The 25,082-nt window shown below is 43.6% G+C and overlaps 1 protein-coding gene and 1 long non-coding RNA gene across 5 annotated transcripts in view; one reads left to right on the forward strand and one right to left on the reverse strand.

The window, feature by feature from the left end:
• PAK1 (p21 (RAC1) activated kinase 1) overlaps positions 1 to 19,350 on the reverse strand; it is a 71,387-nt gene extending 52,037 nt beyond the window's left edge. The window contains exon 1 of one of the 4 annotated variants that reach the window (XM_027899411.1): positions 19,013 to 19,350. The gene's annotated coding sequence lies outside the window, so the exon portion shown is untranslated. Of the gene's footprint in view, positions 1 to 18,315; positions 18,378 to 18,666 lie in introns of those variants that run through there. The other 3 variants (XM_027899409.1, XM_027899407.1, XM_027899408.1) reach the window with 3 other exon arrangements.
• Positions 19,351 to 20,550: 1,200 nt separating this feature from the next.
• LOC114065468 lies at positions 20,551 to 25,043 on the forward strand. The gene is made up of 3 exons (XR_003572977.1): positions 20,551 to 21,126; positions 22,204 to 22,321; positions 24,739 to 25,043. It is a non-coding gene; the product is annotated as an uncharacterized LOC114065468 (long non-coding RNA).
• Positions 25,044 to 25,082: the final 39 nt, after the last annotated feature.

Consider the following 25,082-nt stretch of genomic DNA (forward strand, 5'->3'; position numbering starts at 1 on the left):
TTTTTACTGTGAGGGTGACCAAGCACTGGCACAGGTTACCCAGAAAGCTGGTGGAGTCATCTTTGGAGATACTCAAAAGCTGTCTGAGCACTGTTCTGAGCACCTGGCAATGGGTAGCTTTGCTTGAGCACAGTGGGTTGGGCCAGATGACCTCTGCAGTTCCCTTCCAATCTCAATCAGACTATGATTCTGTGAAGACACATACCTAAAGGTGTACAGCCACCAAGAAGACCCCTTCCAATGGTTTCAAGAGGCAATGCTAACCTTTATCTTAATTTTAACTACTGAATGCACACTTTTACTCTGCTTGAAAAACAGTGACATTTCAGTCATGGTAGCTGAGATATTGCACATTTCCTTTCAGGAGAAGGAGGGGTTCAGAATTATACATGTAACCCTTTACCACACAGGTCTTTCTCAGAGTAGAGTCAGCTCGCTCACTTGTGTGCACAGAAGTTGGAAGGAATTCAAATTTGGGGGCTTATTTCTGTTCTTAAACAAGACAGAGGTTATTTGCAAAAATTCAGCTGGGATCTTAAAACTCACTTCATGTACTGAAAAGGACTTTTTCAGCAGCTTGAAAACATCCACCAGTCTATGCCTGCTTCTTCCCCTGACCCATATATATCAAACTATAAAAGCCACCAAGTGGCCTACACAAAAAGGTTTGCCTTTCAGGAGGCATAACAAAGAACATAACATTCCTGTCTGAGTGCAACAAAAACAGTTTGAACAAGGTTTCAAAAGGTCGCAGTCATTACAGCCTCCCAGAACTAGAGGCACCCCAGTTGCAATTCAAGCTACGCAGCTCATCCCTCTCAAGCCCAAAACCTTGGCTAAGTTTGCAGGTCTTTTGGGGACACTAAGCAAAATACCAGAGTGCCTCAGCTCCAGACACTGGCTGTCTCAGAAGCCAAAGCAAGCAAAGTAAAACTCAAAGAACTGAGGCTTAGGAGATCTGTGTAGGCAAAATCTGACTTCACCCATCACTTTGCAGCTGTGTTGCAGTCCCAGAAAGCACCTCACTTCATATTATTCCTTAGGATAATCTTATTTCTGTGTTTATGGCTTATGTATTGAAGCATCTTCTAATCTGTGCAGCTTTCAAAAAGAACCAACTATCTGCTGTTTCACTCTAAGATGAATTAACGAAGGCTTGGTATAAAGAAACAGCCTGAAACTGTTTTGGAAGGGAAAATGATCAAGAGTTTCTGTAGAAAAGGATAATACTCCTTCTTCCCCCAACTCTGCCTATACTAGAGGCTCACAAAATTTCAGGATTTTTTCTGAATTTTAAGCAATGCACAGAAATCCATTCCTCCATTAAACACTACTCAGTGATAAAAGATTACTAATCTTGGGGAAGCAAAAACATCTGCTGGGTAACACAAAATACCTGAAAATGCACAATAGCTCCGCTACCCTTGTATAAACTGAGGACACCGTTGAAGGGAGTTGAGAAAGGTCACACAAGTTTACAGCAGTGGAGAAACACCTCCTGTGGGTTTCCAGACTTCTGTTCTGCTCTGGTTCTGCATTTTCTGTTTCCACCCTCAACCCCCTGCTAATTTTGCAAGCAATTCCGGATCAAAGCATAGAGCAGGGATCTGCCGCTGGGGCAGGCTGCCAGGCAGAAGCTGAGGCTGGTACCACACTCAGAATGGAAACAGCTCAGGGAGCAGGAGGAACTGGCACTGTTCTGCCATCCTTATCCATCTCCTGCACAAATTCCCCAATCAGGGACATCAGCAGCGCTCACTATCTTTTTCCTTTCCACCTGAATGAGCCTCACAGATTTGTTCCTGGTTCAAACTACCAAGTGATTACAACACTTTACCCTATTCCCTATAGGCACCAGTGGCACAAAGCGGAGATTTGGATCACTGCTCCTGGCACAGCTTTGTATTCTTGTTCTGACCACGTATACCAGGGATGGGATTTCCATTTCATAGAATCACAGAATCAGTAAGGTTGGAAAAGACCTTTAAGATCCTCAAGTCCAACCATCAACCCAGCACCACCACCATGTTCACCATTAAACCATGTCCTCAAGAGTTACATCCATGTTTTTTGAACACTCCCAGGGTTGGTAACTCCACCACTCCCTAGGCAGTCTGTTCCAATGCTTTATAATCATTTCTATGGGAAAAAAACCCCCTCCTAATACCTAATCTAAACCTCCCCCAGCACATCTCTTGAGGTTGCTTCCTCTTGACCAGTTAAGATGATGGAAATGTTCAGGCCTCAGTCTGAAAAAATATTTCACCATCAGAAATTTGTCTACAGTTTCTGCACTTTAAGGTGCTTAAAGCCTTCAGCCTTTCAGACTGATGTGACTGACACTGACCTTATTCCCCCACTGCCCTTATCTAACTGATTCATCCAGGCTGCATCTGCTGACCTCCACTCAAAGCACATGTTCCAAGCTTCGAAATCAGCCCAAAGCACAGCACATCCAAGCTGTGACATGACCATCGGATTCCTTTCTGTCTAAAGTGCACTCGTTTACAATGCTCTGCTGAACAGCTGAAGGACGTCTATTCCAACAGGCTTATCCTTGCCCCACCTCCTCGCTGATCTGCTCCTCCAAAGTGTTTCCACCCTTTATAGGAGACTGATGGCAGATGCCCATCTGGGGCTGCAAAGCCCCTGCATCACCAATTACTTCCCATCAATTTTACACCCCAAACACTTTTCAGACTGATGGCATAAACTACCACTGCAATAAAACTTTAGGAGTTGAGCATCAAAGCCCTCCTTTGATTCACCTAAGATGATACTTATTCTGATAAGAGAAGCCAAATTTCTAGACACTCTACAGAGACAGCTTTTGGGACAGGAGCAGAAACAAAACAAAAGTAACATGGCCCTCATGGAATGGCATCAATGTTTGCCTGACTTAACACAGTAAAAAGGAAAGGTATCTGCCCTCTGTAGGGCAGACATGCCAAACCTGCCTAGGCTTTTGGCTTCAGAAAAACTAACTGCCAGCCGCCACCAGGTTCAGCAGTTCACCACAAGTTCGCAACTGTGCAGTCTGTCAGCAGTTCAGCTTCTTCAACACCACAGAGGTTCTGGTAACGGGTAGTAAAACTCTCTCCAGTACCTGAGACTTTCTGAAAGGGATGGTCTCTTCAGTCACTGCAAACAAGCAGTGGATGCTAATGACATGCCAGGTCTGACTCATAAACTTCATTAGCCTCTTTACAGAGTTTGTGGTTTGCTTTTCATATTTCTCTTTGTGCACAGTAAAAGAGATCTTCTATTTGTATGCCGTGCTTCCAGCACTGCAACAATTGAGTTTTAACATCTTTATCACTTCTTTCTTCTTAAGAGAAAAATAAACAAGCAAAGGCCATGCACACACCCTGGATTTTCCCTCCTTAATGGTGCAGAAACATTTTACTCATCTGCTCCCTGTTCCTTTCAGGTTTTACAACCGGAATAAAATTTTAGCTGACAGAATTCATTTGTGACTTCCAATGCTACTTGTCTTCTTTCTCAAAGACTCAGAGAACCACCTTGACCAAATCCCATTGGTATTAAATGCATTACTGGGAGTAATAAACATAGCATATAAATATATTATTAGTAGTATTAAACTAGCAAGTCATCTGGCTGGTGGGGACTACATTTTCATTACAACAGGCTACCCTACAGGAGATGAGTGAACTGAGTGTTGCAAAATAATACCCTGGCACCAGGCACAGTAGCAGAAGTTGTCTGAGCCAGCATCAGGGCACGGCTGAAAGGGCTTGGAAGCAGATTCACATCCCATTTGGCCATACCCACTACAGGGACAACAACCTCAGACAGAGCTGCAACAGCCACCCCTGTATCTCCCCAGAACCTCAAATTAGTGGCCCAAAATAAAGCTGTGAGGAAGCAGTGCCTTTGCAGTGGTTCAAATCCTCTGGCTGTCAGCCAGCTTGGAGCAAGTCCCAGAGGTAGACAGAACCTAAGAGATCAGAATCAGGGCTCCCATCGGTGAGGCAACTGATTTCACTGGCCTTTTCATCAGTCCCTCAGGGTTGTTTTCACTCTCTCATGAGAATCTGGGATATATTTATGTAAAAAAGACTCCTCACCCTTAATTAAAATAAAGTTCACATGCACACCCTGCTGAAGGCAGCATTAAAAAAAATTACTTCTATGAGGGATAAGTCACTTATAATTAAAAAAAAAAAATATCTCATTGTGTACACAAGGGAGTGTCGAACATTTGCCAGCCACCTGGATAATTGCTTCCTATGAAAAGCTGAAGAGAGCCCTGGGGAAAGGACGGGTCACACAGAGACTCTTGCAAAGGCAAGAGTCTTGCAAAGTGCAAGCTGGATTTGCCCCGCATGGGTGGGCACTTGAAAGCCTGTCACCAAATTCCACCTATTCAGAGGCTACAATAACCAACTCTTCACAGCCCTAGTATGGTCTTTCATCTATTTTAAAATCTATCTTGTTGAATCAGAAGTTCCCTGGTTCTTATAGCATGAGAGCTTATGGATGTCTCATATTCAGCTTTACCTGCTGACTTTATGATTAAAACCTAGCGTGTGTTCCTCCCTTCCTTCCCATGAGGAAGACTCAACAATTTTAGCTTCTTCTTGGAAGGCAGTCCATTTCTTTGACCCTTTTAGTTGCCTTTCTGCGATGCCATAGTGCCCTGCAAGAGATGTGGAGACCGAAACTGCACATCATCCACAGGATATGGCTGCATCAAGCATTTACACCAAAGCAAAATTATACTGTTCATCCCCTTCCTGATGAGGATGGCGGCTCTTTTGGTTGCTGCTCCAGTAATGTTTCCCTCTCCAACCTAAAAAGTGAAATCAACCCCAATTTCTTACTTCCTATCATTCATGTGGGTTTCAAACCATAAAACAGCCTTTCCTCCAAACTTCTAGGATCTCAAGATCTTGACAGAAGTTTTCTGAAAATCCAAATATATTACATCCATTGAACTCTTTCTTACTGACACCTCACAGAACGTTGTGGGATTGGGCAGCAGGATTTTCATTTTCAGAAGCCACACTGATTCTTTCCCAACAGTTAACATTTACCTGTGGATTCAGAGATCCTTATTACAGACCATTCCTGGTAGCATCCTCTGGCATACCATTCCCAGGATCCCCTCTAGAACCCTTTTTATAGAGGGGAATCACATTGGCAGCTCCCCAGTCCTCTGGCACAGCAGCCATCTGTAGTGATAAATTATGCAGTTTGGCCAGCAGTTCTGCAGTTTCACATTCAAGCTCCTCAGGATTCTTGGTTGAATGCCATCCAACCATGGTGACTTATTAACGTTTAACTTATCTATTTGGTCTAATTTTTCCTTTTGTATTTATCATCTCAAATTAGTTTCTCAATCTATTGGCTACAAAAAGTGCACTTGACATGGGAACATCCCCATACCCCCAGCAGTTAAGACTTGATATTCTCTGCTAATGCTTTATCAATTCTAAGTAACCTTTTTACACCTCTGACACCAAGCACTCCCCAAGATACCCTAATCTTAATGGATTATATCCCCATGTATATAGTATTTATGAGGACATAAAATAAGTGGTTATAAGAAGTGATGTCATCTCAGAAGAGCAGTCCCAAGATAGACTGCTGTGCCTACCTCCTGTCCCACTCATACCAGCCTGTGCCCTGGCACAGCTGTCACCTGCTTTTCCTTCCTGGTGAAGGTTTCAGATACCACCAGAGATCAGCAAGATTGAACTATCTCACCATGGCAGCCAGCTGTAACAAAGGATGGAGATCCAAGCACTAACAATGCAAGTTTGGGGCAGGAGCTATCAAGGCCTAAAGCAGAGTTTCTGCTTGGGCTCTTCCTGACCAGAAAAGCTGGCACAAATAGAAAGTAATTTTTGTGCGGTATGATGACACTGATAGATGCCAAGAATCCAAGATGCAAACAGCTGCAGATCTTAGTGTTCTACCCTGACTGAAGTACTAAAGCAGGTATCTTCCTTGCTGCCACACAAAGTGTTCCTCACCAGCAAGACCCTGTGACACTCACGAGATTCAATAAAAATGCTCCTTTTGGATGAAGCTGTGTGTGAAGCTGCCTGCCTGCACAGGCAGCTGAAGAGTCGAGACTCCAACAGTTCCCTTCTTCCACACTCTCCATTCCTCAGCATTTATACCCTTCAGAAACCCATAGCAGTCCTGCCCTCCTCCTCATTTTATAAAAACTACACAAGTATATAGCTTTTATCTTCCTTTTACGTCAATCCCTCCAATCCCAAAGTCACTTCTGTTCTTTGCTTCAATTTTCTCCTGTTTATCTGCTAGAAAGTAACAAAGATCAAAGGCACCATTACATCAGAAAAAAAAAAAATTCCCCCACCCCTCACACTGATTAGCAACATCAGACCCAATTTTCAGAAAGATATTTAAGAGTTTTTAAAAATACTTTACCAGCTTAGGTGCCAAATCCCAACAGTTTCCGAGGGAATCAAGCGCCCACGCGCTTTCTGGATTCCCACTAGATGCCTACCCACATCTTTCAGTACGTAACCACATGAAACACTACTTTTGTTCTCAAGGTTAGGCTCTCAAGTGCTGCTAAGACAGTCCCTGAATGTTCCCACTGAAACCCATAGGCTACTAAGAGTTATGTCCCCCGGTTAGGGAAAAGGAAAAAGAAAAAAGGAGGAAAAAAAAAAAAACGAAAAAAATAAGGAAAAAACCTCCACAATTGTTTTTTGTTCTTTCATGCCCAGCAGATCTTACCAAATACCTGCTGCACAGTTCCTGCCAGATGAAAGTTTTGTTTTTATCTTGGCTATGAATTCTGAGGCACAGATGTTGCTGAAGCCTTTCTGTACATATTTCAGGGTATTCAGAAATAAAGTGACATTTGCTATACAAGAAACGTGTTTACCTGTTCCCCCCCTGTGCCTGCTGCTTCTCTGTTGGCCCTTGACAACCACATGACAGAGTTCAGCATACTTTGTCTCCATCACAGCTCACTATAAGCCTTTATGGGCAGTGTTTAGGTGGAAAGTTACAAGGAATCTCAGCACCTCCGTGAAAAAGCCACTAAACATTCGTACAAGAGATGAGTCCTTCACTGTAGCACTTTGACTATGAAATGGAGGCTTTGCAAGGTAGAACAGGAACAGCAAAACGGTAGGATTATTTAATAAAGTTCATGCAACTGGTAGCAAAATTAGCAACTTAATTCTGTCTTGGATTAAAACTCTAGTTCCAGCTGGACACCAGCAAGAAGTCTGGGCCCAGTTTATTACCTGCTGGAGAAAACATTCTTTCAATTCTGAACCATCTTTTCAAGACTCAAGAATATATATAACACTTATATGATGCAAGACATTATGCAGTTGGTGATGGAAAAATCCCAAAAGTGCTCTGCTGCACTAACAAATGAACCTTCTAGGCAAAGCACGGAAGTCCCTAAAGCAGGGCAGGGATTACAAGCATTATGCCTCCACAGAGAATCAAAAGATACAGAGTAACACAGTAATAGGAGTGGAGAGAAATATATGTTGTAATTTTTTTTTTGTCAGGCTCCTTCTCCCAAATATATTTTTTAAAGACAGAGAACCAGCTAGAGAGGAGTCAAAATCAACAGACTGAGAGAGCTGAAGCTGTTCAGCCTGGAGAAGAGAAGGCTCTGGAGAGATCTTAGAGTCCCTTTCAGTACCTAAAGGAGGCCTGCAAGAAAGGCTGGAGAAGAACTTTTCACAAGCCATGTAGTGATAGGACAAGGGGGAATGGCCTTAAGCTGAAGGAAGGTAGCTTTGCACCAGGTATTAAGAAGAAATTCTTTACTATAAGGGTGCTGAGGAACTGAAACAGGTTGTCCAGAGAGGTTATGAACTCCCCAGCCCTGGAAGTGTTCAAAGCCAGGCTGGATCAGGCTTTGAATAAGCTGGTCTAATGGAAGGGGGTTGGAACTGGATGATCTTTAAGGTCCCTTCCAACCTAAACTATTCTATGGCTCTAAGATTCTATAAAATCTGATCTGTACCAAGGACTTTCATATACACAGGAGCGTATCTAGCAGGAGCTGACTGGGCAGGTGCTAGAGCTTCAGAGAGCTCGGAGACAGAGGAATGTAAGAACAAAATAACTAAAATAAAAAGCTGTATACAGCAGGTACCACAATGACAGAGTAAAAAGGCACTTACTTGAGGGCCAATTCTGAGAAGCCACCAGATCTCACCGTATACCTTACAGTCCTCGCCTCCAGCTTGCAAACCTACAGGCACCTCTGAGACCTTTAATACTACACCACAGCTACCTTCACTCATACTGCTTTGCAAAGTTTCCTGCTAGGTCAGCTCACAGCCAAGCGCTGAAAGGGAAAGCACCCTCGCCTTTGGATGGCTGTGTGCCACAATGAGCTCAGCTGTGTCAAGCTTCATCCTCCAATCGCAGCTCCTAAAAAACTCAAGCTAAGAGCACACTCCCAGCAGGTGGAGAGAGATCCCTCCTGTCCTTTCATCATACATTTGGTCTCCCAAGAAAATGCAAGTTCAGAATTACACTTTTAATGTTAATTTTGAGTTGACCACATCAAAAGGAAAACAGCTGCCAACAGCCACATCCTTGCTTTATAGTTTGGGTGTGGGGGGACCGGTTTAGAGAAAAAAAAAAAAAAAAAAAAACAAAACACAACAAAACACAAGCTTCTCATCTGTTAGTCAAGAAGAATGCTAAATCAACCACGGACTCTTTCCTCTCAAATTTGTAGTTAGTTCATTAGGAATTTATGATCAGAGCCATCAAAGAGTGGTCAAACAGTCTTCACACTGAAACCAGCACAGGCTATGCTTTATAGAGAAGCCTTTCACTGTTCACCTCATTCACACCTGTTGAAAAGAATAACATGGCTCACAAGAGCCCCACCACAGAAGGGAAGCACGTGAATTCATGAAAAAGGAGGAAAATAGACCACAGAGATCACACATGCTCATCCTATCGGATTTCAGATGATTTACCTATAGCTACAGGAAGTGCAGACGGAACAGAATCTCAAGCCTTCAAAAACAAACACAACTACACCACACATTGGATGAGATCACCTTGTTGAAGTCACTGCTCCTCAATATGAGCCAAAATAACAGGGTGGGATTCAAAGAGCAACTGAACATCACCAGAAACAAACGACATCCACTGTAATACTAAATTTAAAACTTGATTACACAAGCAGGTATGATGTTAAAAGCACTAAGCCAGGTAAGATTCTGCTGCTCAGGTTTCATGCTGCTCCTTTCATCTCCATGACCATTACACCCTGAACTGCACATTTACCCGTTTAATGCTGCCACATGTCAGCATGTGACGAAATGTTTTTGAAACAGACAAAAAAAGCCCACGCAAACATTGTTAGAGGCATTTGGACTAGGTCCCAGGATGAATAAGTGTTGGATCAGAAGGCAGGAAAGGCTCCTGCAGGATGTATCTAGTGTAAAAAAGGATTGGCTCTTAAAAAAACAAAGGTCACCTAGAATAAAACTGATAAAGTGAATTCAACAAGGAAAACAAATTATCCTGGTGATCCCCTAATAAAGTGCAGGAGACAAAGCTGAGATCATCACAACGCTGGCATTTTTCCAAAGCAGCAAATAACTTTAAATAAGATACACAGGAAAACACATTTTTGATCAAACCAAGTAAATGACTAAATTCTTACAAATTTTTCCAGCTCATCATTTCTGAATGTTTTTCTTTTGCAACTCAAGGACTTGTCCCAGAGACACACAAAACAAATGAAAAAGCTGGCACACTGAAGTCTACAACGTAATGAGATCTCTGATCCACCCTTGCAGCCTTCTCCTGCCCCGTCCCCCCCAAAGCCCCTCTCCACCATGAGTAAATCGGAGACAAGACTGGGAGGGGGGGACTGTCAGTATGAGCTGGCAGGACACTGTTTCAGCAAGTATAACTTAGATGTGAAAGCCAGAAGCCCTACTATGACAGTGCAGTGAGTCACTTGATGACAAGCCATTGAGGCATTTAGAGACTGATTCTGAATTCTAACAAGTGACACTGTTTTGCCTCCTCTAACTGAAAGATGTGCCTTTATTGAACCTAGAATTCAAACACCGCCTGTGACCGTCTGCCTCCATTTAAAGGCTGCCTACACAGGGAAATATACTCTTGTGTTCTACTTTCTGGCTTCCAGCAGAGCCCTGAAGGAATCTCGAGTTGTTTGCTTTCTCTTCTGTAGTCCCACTTCTGTCATTCCCAGTCCTACCCTCACCTCCTCAATCTTTCTAAAGGAGATCTACACATTTAAATATTTCCAAATATCTCATTACCAAAACTACCTGCTTGATAGAGGAAGGCAATGCATGTAAGGTTTCTTCCCCTACTCAGTCTTCATCCTCCTCCCGAGCCCTGAAGAAGATGCTTCTTACTGGGGTGGAGGACAAAATATTTTACCTCCCTGCTATGCATCTATGTTTGCCCAGTATCTTCAGCATCACAGAAATATGAGAACTCACTCTCTCATCAGTCTTAGGAGCAGCCAGGGAAAGAAAAGACAGGTCCATGAACAAGGTTACTGTAGAAAGGCAGAAGGAAAGCAAACAAACTAACAAACAAGGATTTCAGAGAAAAGAACCAAACAAACAGGAAGAATACAAAAGTTAGTTCCCACACACATAGTGTAAATTAAGTTCAGTACGGTTGTCAGGGCTCCCAGAAATGGCAAAAGAGACACTAGTCTGGAGATTACAGCTTCATCAAGATAAAGTGTCAGTTTAATTTTATTCATACTTTTCAAATTCTGCTTTAGGAACATAACCAAGAGATTAAAGCAGGCCTGGAAAAGTACTTCTGCTCTCACTTCTTCAGAGTCTTTTGGCACAGCCAAAGGTAGTGGATGAGACTCCTGCCGCTTTTCGTGAATTTGGTACAGCATTTTTACTCATTTTCTGTTACCAAGGGAGTCAAAATTGCATAGAAGAATTTATAGCACACACAAATGTAAGAGACTGCAATTTTTCCCAGACACCTTATTACCAAGACACAGGCTGATGCAACAACAAGAAATTTGATGAGTTAGAAATTAAAATACAGATTTTTGTACTAGATTAACATAACTGTGAGACAATACTTTTCACTGGTGCTGCAGTTCCCTCTCCTTCCTCCCCTCATTTCTCTGGCTTTCTTTAAGACTATTCAGTGAAGATTTCAGTGATTTTAAAAAATTAAGTTATAACGGTAGTAACTTAGTGTTAAGATGTAGTAGATACCCTCACTTCCTCACCCAGAATTAGGAACTGTAGGCTCAAACCAAAGCCTCTGTGTGCCTAAATCTCATTATTTAAGTCTTCAAGACACATTTGGATCATATTATGTCATTCCTCTCTACAGATAGGAGTGGGAGAAGTCTCTTTTATATGACACATATTTTTGCATAGCTTTCACATCTCCAGAATCCTGGAGCTTAACAGAAAGCATCAAACACCTTAACACACACCCACAATGTGTATGCATTTTACCAAAGAACCTTACCAATGACTTTGATTATCAGAGAGGGGATGATGAAGAAAGGCTTTGATGAAGGGCTCTGTGGCATTACCACCATTCATTTCTAAGCCTCTCCTTTGAGTTCAGCTCCCAAAGCTTTTCTGTTATCACCTCTGATCTGTGATTACGATGCCAGAGAAGCAACACTGAAGTTGAATGCACATCTTACACTGAAGATGAGAACAATGGCAGGGCAAAACAGGAATCTGAATTATAAGCTTGTGGTTAACATTTTGTGGTTAAAGGGAGATTCAGCGCTCCTGGGTAGTGTGGCAAGAAAGTTCTATCAAACTTCTGTGGCAAAAAGAAATAGCAGTGATCACATTGATAAGAAGTGCCCTCCACTTAACAATCATTCCAGGATCTTCGTTTTATGACTTTATCTTCCTCCAGCCTCCCTCTTGCATGGAAACCGAGTATTCCTGGAGCAATTTCTCATTGCCATGAGTCAAGAGGCTCAAACCTTCTCAAGCAAAGCCTTTGTTAAAGATATTATTAAAATTTAAAAATCACAACACTTAGTAAAGCATAGAAGCCATATTGGAAATCCAGCTTTCAGTTATTTAAAGTTCCACAGGGCAATTAGATCTGTAGCCTGAAAAATCACATTTATGCATTATGAAGGCCATATATGTATTTCTGAAGAATTAGGAAAATATTGACACTTTTCTCTTTTAGGAACAACATTCCCTTTCACATACTTTTCCTTCAGTTCCCGAGCTTGAATCAAAGGGTTTTCCTTCTGTGTGCTGTGTTTTGAAACAGATTTGTCTGATTAGCTAAAAATCGACCAGTATGTGAAAATCTGCCTTTTGATTTTTGACCCTCCCTACAGCAACATTAGTCTAATTACACACTTATTTGGATCATTTTCTATTCGAGCAACCTTTTAGGACATAATAATATGACTACATCTTCCAGAATCTTAAAAACAGTAGCCTATTAAAAACAATGCTTTACTAAATAAAACACTGATGAACTGAGGCTCCATTAAGAGTTAACACATTCTGTGGTTCGAGAAGGAAAATGACATTAAAATTTATCTTGAGTGAGGTATTCCTGAAAGGATAAGGACACATAAATTGTTCTATTTCCAGAAGAACTGCAAAATGTAATGGGACTTTTATAATTGAGTGTTTTATTAATTTTAATGAGCTAATCAATATTGCATTTCAAATCCTGATGTGTCCATTTGCAGCTAATCCCTCTTTGTGCTTCACACGCCCTGGTCTTTGCAGCTGTTACCTGACAAATCCACCTTCTACTGTGAAGAGACATCGGAGTTCAGACTCGGGTGACCAGTTTAATAAACAAGGACGCAAATGATGTATCACGAGCCTGGCCTCATGGGGTTTTTTTCCCCCCTCTACCTCAATGCTGGTGTTAGAGAGCTCAGTAACAGCCTCAAACACATGCTGCACCTTACACAGAGGTTAGCACAGGGCCTTGAGCCGAGTGAATCTAACAGCTTCAGTAGTATACACAGAACTGGGAAAGGGGGGTTGGACTATTCCCCACTTTTGCTGCTGAAGGAAATCAGCTTTTCCTGCATCCCAAACAAGTCTGAACTCTGGAGACACATGAATTCCATCTTCAGCTGTGACTTCTAGCCTCTCCAAAGCATGGTTGAAATAAGACATTCTTGAAATACCTACTAAAGGCAAATCACAGAATCATCCTGGCACAAAGCCTTTAAGTGGAACTTGTTGGTGAAACCACATAATGTTCACTTACAGATAGCTGGGGAAATTCAATCAGTGTTTTACAAAAGGAATCGCTTCTCTACTCTTTCTACAGAAGAGTCTGTGTTAAGTGGCCAAGCAGATCAGCAGAGAATGTGCATTTGGGATTACGTGGGTACAAACAATAATCTACCCAGGAATTTCTTTAGCATAAAGAAGTGATAAGGTATTTCACATTACACTATATGTAAAAAGGAAGAAATAACACCTGAAACAAGTCCCTGGCTCAAATAAAAATATTTTGTGAATACAACGTAAACCCTGAGAAACAGGTTTTGTCTTGTAAGTGAAGCATCATCTATAATATTTGTGTGCCATTACAGTCACTAAGTAAGTTGATAGTTCAAAGCCCTACTAATGCTTAGAGAAAGTAAATCCAAGTGGTGCTGTGACACCTTAGCAAGTCAGTCTGTCAAACTGCATCCTGACCCTTTGTATTTGATTTTCCTTCTCTCTGCTGCCATCTGTAAAATCATCCAATGGCATCAGCTGTAATCCATGGACAGACACACTGTAACTACACAAATCAAGCTCCTAAGAGCAGGAGACAATGCCTTAAGGTAAACCTGTATGACTCCCTCATCCCAAAAACATATGCCATATGAATAGCATTTATTTTGCTCCACTATTTTCCTTTCTATGGTCCAGGCAGTCAAACTTAATGGGAAAAGAAATAAGAAAAGACAGGAAACAAGGCTTTAAGCCCCACCTGCCTGCAGCATGTACTCACCATTTGACTTCCTCGTAGTCCCACAGCTACAGGCCCACCTAGATCAAGGAGCTGTTTGCAGCTAGATGTCGTACACTTCAAGGCAGTTACGATATATTACATGCACTGTCTCTCACACAGCAATTGAGATCACAAAGGGCTACTTTGGTAGAAATTATTTCTTTTCAGAAAGTACACCTAGTTACTACTTCTGCAGTCTTATGATTTGTCCTGATTTTCCCAGATTAGGACCATTTTTCTACACCATTAACTTTTTTTCCTCCTCCTTTTTTTAAACCTAAGTTGATAAAAGGATGCCGGATTCACCATCACTTTACTTCACTGATTCTAGGCAGCAAGAGGAGGAAACAGAATGGATTTAAGGCACTTATGCCAGCTTAAGAGGAAAACAAACTAGCTATATAGCAGGTCCAAAGAGTACAGACTGCAAGAAGGAAAGAAACCATGGAAGTGAAGTTATTGTTTAACCTGCTTCTCAGACTATATGCAAGAGATTGATAGTATACAAGTGGAAACTGGAACACTTGGGTTGCCAGTCTGAAAAGGTATATTAGTGCACAAACCAGAACTGAACTTCAACTCTTTCTTCAAATTCCCCCGGAAATACACTAATCAGATGCTTTTTTGTTTGTTTGTTTCCTCTTCTCCCATCCCAACAAACACATGCTAAAATGAAGGGAACTGGTGAAAGCTACGCTACTACACTGCTTCTTCTGATGGATCTGATAGCAACGATGCCTGCCTGCATCCCCACAGTGAGGGGAGCAGCTGAAACTCCTCTCAGCTACCTGCTGCCACGTATAACACAACATATGGGAGACAGAGGAGACCAGGGTGACTACAGGAGGAATCAGCATTTTTAGAGTGCAACTCTCTGACCTATTTTAAAAAAGCCTACTGCAGGATGACAAAAAGCACATCCTAAAAGGCCCTTTTTCTCTCTGCTGATCATACTGGAAGCCTGGGGAGACTTTTTCAGCTCTGAGCATCCATGTTTTCATCAAGTAAAACCCATGAAGGCCCCTGAAACTGTGGTACACACCCCACTGTCACACGCTGGAAAAGAGACAGACCACGGGAGGACCCAAAGACTCCCACTTCCAGCTCTGAGGATGCCCCTGAGGAGGGATGGGACAAAGTAAACTTCCTCTCCTGCACAAGGCCAGGAGCAGTCATCACCACTGGCAGCAGTAAGTGTTACCCCTCACAGCCACAACATCCACATCTACATATGCTGTGCACAGCTGCACCCAAGTGCAGGGATTTCAAACTCAAACTTGAGTTTGAGTAAAAACCTGATTAGCACAAGCAGCATCAGGTACTGTTAACCTATTCATTCCTAAAGAACACCGTGTGCCTTAAGTTTAGAAGGGAAGATCTGATCCCAGTGACTTATGCGCCACATCAGTGAGGATCTGCGGACAGTCCCAGTTCCACTGCCTCCAAAGGGAATGGACCTAGCCATTCCCACTTCTGGAAACAGGGATGCAAAGCAGTTCCTCACAGGTCAGAGCTGTGCAACTGCATGAGTCACACACTAGACTATTTTCTCCATAAGAGCAAGCCCTCAGCATCAACCAGAACACGCTTACATTCTCCCCGGTTCCTATACAGGCCAAGACATCAGGCTGAGAAAAATCAGTTCAGCTCCTTGCCAGGTATAGAAAAAGGCTCTTTCACACAACACAGTTCTGGCACACAATATTCTTTTGCCTTCCCATAGAGATAAAAAGTCAACAAGAGGTATTCTTGTACCTGTAAAAGGGCTAATGACTGACCAGGCTTTAAAGAAATATGACTTATTTTTAGTTGTCTGGTTTCAGTTTATGTCTTGTGCCTCCTCATCCAGACTGGTCAGTTCCTTTACAAGTCTACTTGCTCCCGTTATCTGCTGTTGACAAGATGAACTGTAAAACCAGATCACTTTAAGGGTGGTGCTCTGGATCACTTCTGTATTTTGCAACAGAGAAAAGTCTGTTTCACCTCTAGGTGGTTCTGTACCCTCTTACAAATGTGAGGGAACTGGACCATAACAACCAGCTTTGGAAATTACAAAACTTCCCACACCAAGTAAGTGAGACAGGTGAACAAAAGGGAGAAAGAAGGAAAGAAGCTCACTCACATTCAAGAAAAGACAAAACACTATTTAGCAAACTAGGTGAACTTTATACATTGGAGTCAAAGCTGAGAGAAAAAAATCTCCCTCCACAGACCTGGAACAGGAGTCAAGCAGTTCTTTGACCTCTCAAGCAAAACCAGACAGCATCAGGTTTTCAATTCAGTGCAAGCAATGCAGTCAAACACAATAAACAAACTATATTTTCACTTGTGGCAGTTATACTGAACTTGTCACATATTTCTTCCAATATCCCCATGATGCACAGAAAAGTATGAACTAAAAGCCTCACTTTTCCTTATTCTTTTTTTCTGAGTAACATCCAGAGCACATAATATTACCTAAAACCAATAAAAGCATTCTTGCTGTCATGATACAAGAGCATTTTGCTCTTCAATTTTATTTTTGTCTTTCATTCCCAAATCAAAGAATGGTAGTTATATCATCCCATTTAAAGACGATAGTTCCTCCCCACAGGACTCAGAAAGGCTATTAAAAAAACAAAAACAAAACCAAAAACAAACAACAAACAAAAATCTTATCAGTCTCCAGTTTTAATCTCCAGCTTTGCTATACAATACAGCTGAGAACAAATTCTTCCCCGTGGCACAAGACAGGCAACCCAGAGTTAAACAGAATGAGTACTCAGACATATTTAAATTCCCACCATACCTTCTGTTCTCTGTGCAGAAATGAGTTTCACTTCTCTGACTTATCCACAGAAAGCGCACAGGGAAAAGCAATTTCCAAGCATCCACTGGACACACACACAAACTGTTCCACAAGGAGTTTTTCCAGCCTTACCCTAAAAAGCTGAACAAGATGAACACACCCACACCAAGAGGTATTTGGGCAGCAGAGAGGAAGATGTTCCCTGCTTGGCCAGTGAATGTGTGCAACACCAGGAAACTCCAGGTAAAGAAAAGAGGGAGGTAGTTCAGTGAAAGGCATCAGTGAGCCACTGTTCAAAGAGTAATTGCAAGCAAAGAAAACAAACATTCTTCCGTCTGAGCCCGACACAGCCATTTCACCCAACTACAATACCTGCTTTCACTTTGAAAATTAATAGCTTGGCTAACAAACAGCTTTTACGATCCTTCTTACACACACACACACACACACGCATATAGCTCATACTTAATTACCACATCAAGTACACGCCTTACAGCCGGTAACAGGTCCCAAGTAAAGTGCCAGGTTTTGAAACCTATTTATAAATCTCGTTCCTGAAGAAAAAAACTCCTGGAGGCAACGTCGGAATAAGGCTCAAGTAAAGCTCAGCATGACCAGATGCACCGTGACACACATACGGGATGGAGACAGCTATTCCCAACAATCATGAATTTTAAGCCCTCTGGATAACAAAAGCATCAAGAACACGGATTGCAGGCATGAAAGAGCTATGGATCGGGGCATTTCCATACACTGTGGGTAGAAGCGCTACTGCCCCTGATGACTCGTCCTGCTGGTGCTGCCTCTCTTTCGGTCTCCCAGGAGCACTCAAAGAGCACCCCGAGGTGCCACCCATCTCCGATGTCCCTCACTGCCACCCACTCCCCTGGCAGAAGCCCCTGCTTTGAAGGAGGTTGGACTCGAGACCTTCTGAGGTCTCTTCCCATCTGAATCATCGCACGATCCTAAGTTCAGCTTTGCTTTTAAGTACTTTACTAGCAAAAGGCCACGGTTTCGTGCACACATGCGGGCGGAGGGGTTAAAAGACAAGCTCCCACCTCTCCATCCCTCCGCACCAGCCACACAAAGCCTAGGGCTTCATCACCCCATCGCCCAGCATGGGTCCAGCTCCTCAATTCTTTGTGATTGCCCAAAGCGCCCGCCCCTCCAATCGGAGCCTGGACGGGGTGCTCGGCAGAAACTCCGGGCTGAGCCCCGATTCCCACCCCAACTCCTGTCCCGGGACGCCAAGCATGAGGCCCCGAGCGGCTCTCCGCTTGCACAGCCCGGGGGCTGAGGACAACTCCCTTTATCAAATGAATGAGCCGGGAAGGCAGGAGGCGGGGGAGACAGGAGGGGGAAGGCAGGCTCCCTACCTCCCTCCCAAAAGAAAAGAAAAAAAGAAGGAGGTGGAGGGAGGGAGTGGGGAGGGAAAAAAAAAAAAAAAAAACCAAACCAAACAAGAACCCGGCCGCTCAACCTCCGTGCAAACTTCCCGGTTACAAAACAAGCGAGGAAATCCCCTTCCCCGGCGCGGCGCGACTCACCTTCCGCCCGCCGCAAGGTGCTGCCCGGCTCTCCCGCGGCTCCGCGCCCGGCCCCGCTCCCCTGCGCCGCCGTCCCTCCCTCCCTCCGTCCCTCCCGCCGCCCCTATTGTGGGCCCGGCACCGCCCCCCGCACCCTGCCCGCCTTGCCGCGGCCATTGGCTGCGGGGGGCCCGCCCCGCCGCCCCCCGGCCGACAAGGTGGGCAGCGGGGCCCGCGGCACCCGGGCAGGGGGGCTGGTCCTGCCCTGCCCTGCCCGCCCTGATCGGCGCCCGGGGCGCGGCATCGCAGCCGAGCGGCCCGCGGTGGAAAGTTTTTTTTTTTTGGGGGGGGGGAGGGGGAAGGGGGTGGTACCTTCCGGGTGCGGCAGATCGGGACCCCGGCGCTGCCTCGGGAAGTGGCGGGTGCCCGGAGCCCCGCGGCTCCGCAGGGCAGAGGGCGGGAGCGGCGCCGGCCTGGGACGTGGAAGTCTTTGGCGATCACGCCATCGGCGGAGCCGCCACGCGGGGAGTGGGTCGCCGGCAATCACACCCTTGGCGAGCGGCGCTGCAGTGACTTTATTTCTGCTCCGCGTATCGCGCTGCGCTATCGCTGAGCCGGCTCCATTGTGCTGAGCGCTGCGTGCGTGCAGATCCAAAAAAGGCAAGAATAAAAAGGGCTCTGCCCGGCCGCTGTGTTGCAAAAGCCGAGGCGTCTATACCTTATATTGCCGGGATCAGGGTGTTCCCTCTCCCCGTGATCTAAAGCTTGCTGCAAACTTGCACCCTAGTTAACAGGAGTTTTTCGGCTCAGCGCGTGTGCTCTGCCGAGAGGGGAAAAGAGGAGGGATTCGACTGCACGTACAGCTGCACTGCTCTCCAGAACAGAGCACGGGCACGGTGAGGTTCATATACTCTAGATGTATAAGAGTGAAATGCTGAGTGAAGCAGGTAGATACAAGCAAAAGGGCGACAAATAATACAGGACATCAGACCTGCCTTTTGTGCCGAGACAACATTCCCCCTATATACGACAGATTAAGATAGCGCTGCCACAGTCTTGCCCTTCCCCCTTGTACCAACATTTCCAAGTTCCAGTGATAAGTTTGTTCGGGAGCTAAACCAGCAGAAAATTAACATCGCAAAAGTAAACAAATGGAGGGAGTGAGAATGCGAGTCTGGGACAAATGGAGGGAGTGAGAATGCGAGTCTGGGACTGCCACAGAGCTGATTTCAATCAGCTGAACCTGCTGTGGAATTGCACACTTGGAATCACTTCCCTCTGTTGGGTACTTTTAAAATTGGATTCAAATTCACGTACACAGGCATGAGCTCCCCCAAGCACCGTCTGGCCGTAATCTGTCCTCTGGTTGCAACATAAAGGTGTTTATGTCAGCTTAGGGTAGTATATCAGTCACTTCAAAGACAGCCACAGAACCAGCCTATATCAAGAATCCCACAGTTACATGGGATCTTACAGGATTGCTGCTGGCAGGGAACTGAGGCAAAAACCAGGCAGCTCAGCTTGAATGTCAGATCCATAAAGGGGCACCATCAAAGCTGGAGTTAAAACCCAACAGTTACTCTGCAGCCCTGAACTGAGACCTGAAGAGTAACTTCCTTTTGTACCACACTTGAAATCCCAAAGCCTTTTCAGAAATATGGATACAGCCTAATAATTTTAAAAAATAATTTGTGAAGCCAGGCAAGAGAATACTCCAAAACACGCCTTGTTTGGCAAGTTATTTTGCCGAATACATCCATTCAACCTCATGGAGAATGGTCAAGTAAGGTAATTGCAGTGGTTGACCTAAGGTGTGGTCCATACATAGCTGGTGTACTGCACTCTACTCAGCCTTAGTGATGCTGCATCTGGAGTACTGTGTCCAGTTTTGCACTCCTCAGTACAAGAGACACATGGAGCTCCTGTAGTGGGTCCACTGGGAACTACAAAGATGATTAAGGGACTGGAGCATTTCTCTTAGGAGGAAAGGCTGCAGGAGCTTCAGCCTTGAGGAGATGACTGAGAGGGGACCTCATCAGTGTCTATAAGTATCTGTAGGGAGAGTGTCATGAGTATGGAGCCAGACTCTTCTCAGTGGGCCAAGTAGTAAGACAAGAGGAAACAGGCAGAAAATGATCCACAGAAAGTTCCACCTGAATATAATGAAGAACTTCTTTACTGTGCGGGTGACCACACACTGTAACAGATTGCCCAGAGAAGTTGCGGAGTCTTCCTCACTGGAGATATTCAAGAACCATCCTGATGCCATTCTGTGCAACTTGCTTGAGGACGACTCTACTTGAATAGGGAGGTTGGACCAGGTAACCCACTGTGGTCCCTTCCAACCTTACCCATTCTGGATTCTGTGACTCTAAGAGCCCCTGCTCTAGCTGTATATGTATAAAGTTACTTAAAGCAGCATGAAATAACCAGGACTTCCATTATAGGTGATTTAAAGCCACTTGAAAATGAGGAAAGACAATCAATACACAGGTTAACTCAGTTCAAAATTTTTGAAACCTTTGTATATTTACTGTCATGGGATCTCACCAAAACTTTCAGAACTGTGTTCTTAACATTTTGCGATTATCCTACTCTGCAGTAATGTGGAATCCCAAAGAGATATCCTGAAGGGATATTCTGGGATTACAATACTTACAGTTTTCGGAATTTACCCAAACTTTGAGATTCCTTTGTCTGAAACTATTACTGGATATTTCAGAGGGAGTTCTAAAACAAAAGGAGGAGGATGTCAATGAACAGCACAAGAATGGGATATAAAGCTACCACTGCAAACCAGAATTTGGTACTTGAGAAAGGAATGAGTGAAATGTAAATCATTTTATTTGCATTTCTAAGCACTCAGAGCAAAGTGTTCAGGGGGTTTTCAGGGAAAGGGTCCATCCTGCCTTGTGCTCAGGTTAAAGTCAAATGGCTCTTTTCTAGTAAGGGCAAAAAAGGGGATTTCTTACACCTCAAAAGGGTTTCCTGTGTTCTGTGGGAAGAAGCCTGGCACCAGGCCCCAGCCTCAAAGACCAACTCTGTTGAACAATCAGTTTTACAGTGATCACGAAAGAACTATATTTTGCTCCCCTTCAGACACACAGCAGAACGAGCAGTACCGCTGCCGTAGGGCATAGTGTGATGATTTCTTCTTTGTCAGCAGTACCAGTATCAATAGTTCTTACTCTGCTGTGCGTCTCTCTTCCTGAGCTATTCCCTGCACTGTGCTAGCACAGCTATTTGTGCAGCTATGTAAGGGAAGGGATCAAGGAACTGGTTCACCCAAGATTTTTCCTGGGCGTTTTTCAGCCAGATCAAATCCCCAAATATCTTGGCTGACACGGTGCAGGGGGAACACAAGAACATGTGTAATCACAGATGCTAAAACTTAGCTGAGGGACAGTAACTTGTTAGGATGTACCAACGTAGTCATCTGCAATAACCCCTCCACTCCTTTAGTCTGCTCTAGGAAATAGAGACAAATTGGCTGCAGCCTATGAGGAAGAAACTAGAATTCATTAATGACTTGAAATCTAATTACAAATCTCTAGGTCTTAGTAGTTGGGAAAGGAAAAAGACAGAAAGAAAAAAGGAGTCCTACAGTTATGCAGTACACAAGTACAAAGTTCCTCAGCCAAAGATCTCACTGCAAAGATGCAGAAAACAGCAAGCACCAGCAAGCAAAACTGAAGGTGATGGTGGGTCAGCATACTACTGCCTGGGGGTTTCTCACCCAGTAAATCAGAAGTCAATCCAGCAAAGTAATGTTGTTATAGCGGTGTGAAGTGATGAAGAAGACACACTGTGATTCATCACTGCCCTACATATCATGTAAGCTTGTACAGCTCTGCAAAGTATATGTAAAACACTTTCAAATCACAGCTATCTCCTTTTCATTTTGTCCAGATAATACAGCAGACTAAAGCAGTGAGGAACGTGTTTCTGGACACAAATCTGTGATGCACCAATGTTTTTCCTAAACAAACACACAAAAGCACGTCAGCAATGATCTTTCATTTCCTCGGTAAGTTTTAGGGTGTTTTAGTGCCAGAAAAGCAAAGTAAAAAATAACAAAAGGACCAGAACACCTGACTAGCGAAGAGCGGCATCTGGTTCCCATCTGACATATCCTGATGTTAGATAGTGTGTAATATCCATCACAACAGAAGTTAAAATCAGTTCCAAAAGGTATACAAGTAGCACATTGTAAATACACATCTGATGTGTATTTAACATGGACATGCACCCCCTAACGTCCTGGAGAAAGGTTTGCTAAGAATTTCTCTGCCTAGTATGAGTTCAAATATTGGGAGTAGAAACCAGGGTCACCATTTTAGCAAGGCTGGCTCTGGGTTACTCTTGTTTGATCTTAGCACTGAAGTCAAAAATCCAGCTTATGTGCTGCCATTTCTCAGTATTTGGCTATATGCAGTTGTTTCACTGCGGTTAAATGGTTAGAGCGTCATACTGTACGTGTTCCCACTTGCCACTTAGTCCTCCATTTCTGTACTGAGAGGCTCACAGTAAAGGGCCAGGATCTGTCTGGTACAGTTATAACAGTTATTACAACCTGGTACATTTTTTTTGATGCTAAAATCCCAAATAATTCAGGTTCTTAAGGGTTACATTCTTGTTGGTTAAGTTACCCTATAGTTGACTGAAAACTTAGAGGAACCTTCGTGCCATTCCAATTTTAAATCATCTCTTACCGCTTCGCTGAAGTCCTGGAATCTTGCAAAACCTCTGGTGATGAATACACTTTTACATTCCAGATCTCCTTTAGCCAGGAAATTGCACAGAGACAGCTAAGAGCGTTCAGTGCTTTGGTGAGCAGTCAGCAAGTCGGGGGAATACTAGGGAAGTCACAAATGACTATTTGATTGTGGAAGCCTTGTGTATCTCTGGAAGTCATAAAATACAGATGGGCAATGGCTTAACAGTGAGGTCAGTCTTTGATTCATTAGCTAACAGCTGAATTTAAACATGTATATCTGAGTTTTGAGGCATGCTGCTAATTCAAGCTTAAAAACATGAGGTGATTTTCTTTAGAGCTCTGCAGGATCCTGCTTTTGGCTTAGATTTTGTATGTTTTCTCAATGATCCAAATAGTTTGTTTTTCAAAAAAATATGACCAGCCACTGGTAAACTTAGGTAAAAAACAAACTGAAATGTCATAAGCTCTTTTTGCGGTTGGGGGTATTAGTTTCAATCACATTGGGTCAGTCACTGGAGCTATGCAAATTCCAGGGGCTGACCATTATATATGTTAATCCTACATTGTGCAAGAATGTGTGGAAATGAGTGCCATAACAGAAAAGGAACCAGACTCAAAATTTCCTCTTTACATCTCCAACTGCAGTCGTAGCTATACTTCCCTGCATCAGAACTTCCCTCTGCCTGAAATCCAAAAAGCCCCTATCCATCCCTGCCCCTATTGTTCTCCAGCTGTTTCTTGAAACATCTAGTCCTAGTTCCTCTCCTTTTCCCTTCCTTTCACCCCCCACCTTATTTAATCATTCACTTCACTTTTGAAAGTCCCTTCCTTCCCTGATCCCACCAGCCAACCTAAGGTGAGGATACAAATATGATCTAGACACTCCTTTGTGTTCCGTCTCAACTGGAAATCATAGAACCCTAGAAAGGAAGGGACCTTAAAGATCATCTCATTCCAACGCCCCTGCCATGGGCAGGAACACCTTCCACTAGACCAGGTTGCTCAAAGCCCCATCCAACCTGGCCTTGAACACTTCCAGGGATGGGGCATCCACAGCTTCTCTGGGCAACTGTTCCAGTGCCTCAGTACTCTCACAGTGAAGAATCATGACAGGAGCTCCACTTTACAGAATACAGGCAGCTGCAGACAAAGAATGAGGCACCCAGGGAGAGCGAGAGGGGAACCGCTGAGAGGTGTGGGGGAAGGGAGAGGTTGTAAATACTGCTTATTCACTTGGGCCTTTGGAGCATGAAAGAATTGCTGACAGTGAAGGAAGTGTAGAAAGTAGCATAAGTAACAGCAGACAAACATCTCAAGCACATGAGAGCCTGTCTCCTGACTTGCAAAATACCTGCAGAAATCACAGAACTGTCTGTGGTTGCTGGCTCTTGTTCAGCCACCAGTACAAATAAGTGGTCTTGGCCTGGACCATTGCGTGGCAGAGACTTCTTAAAACTGTTTGAGTGACTGTCCTGGCTTCAGGTGTGAACAACCAGGTTCTCTGGACTGTCCCCGAACCACGACTCTAAGCTTCTTTCTTCAATACAAAGAATTCAGAAAAAAATAACTCAACATTGCTTAAAATGTAAATTTGCTGCCTAGAACAGGTTTCCCAACAGACACATCTGCGACAGGTTTTCCTCCCAGGATTCGGCCTACAGAGTTGAAAAGGTTTTATAACAGACACTCAGAATCAATTTTCCATTTTTTATTGTGTTTTACTGTAGATCTGTGATAAATCCTCCTCTGTGAGCCTGTGGAATAACACAGTAGAAATGGATTTACTCGTAACTTGAGCTCAACAACTCCTGCAAAAACAGTAAGAAAACCAGAATAACTCTTCTGAAAGTGAAATTAATCCAAATTTTTCAGAACTATGTTATTTTTTAAAATTTCCTTTTACCTATGAGTGGGGAGAAATAAAAAAGAAAGCTGTAACATCAAGGGGAGACGACTCTGGAAAAACAAAGCTGCAGTAAATTTACCTTTCATTAGGAACTCCCCAAGTTTAATGAGCTATCTTATAAAGAAAATAATAATAAAAATAATTTAAAAATCAATTAGCTTTTCC

The sequence above is a fragment of the Empidonax traillii genome, unplaced genomic scaffold, assembly GCF_003031625.1.
Source record: "Empidonax traillii isolate 1590-97213 ecotype Southwest subspecies unplaced genomic scaffold, ASM303162v1 scaffold665:size397641, whole genome shotgun sequence".
Lineage (NCBI taxonomy): Eukaryota > Metazoa > Chordata > Aves > Passeriformes > Tyrannidae > Empidonax > Empidonax traillii.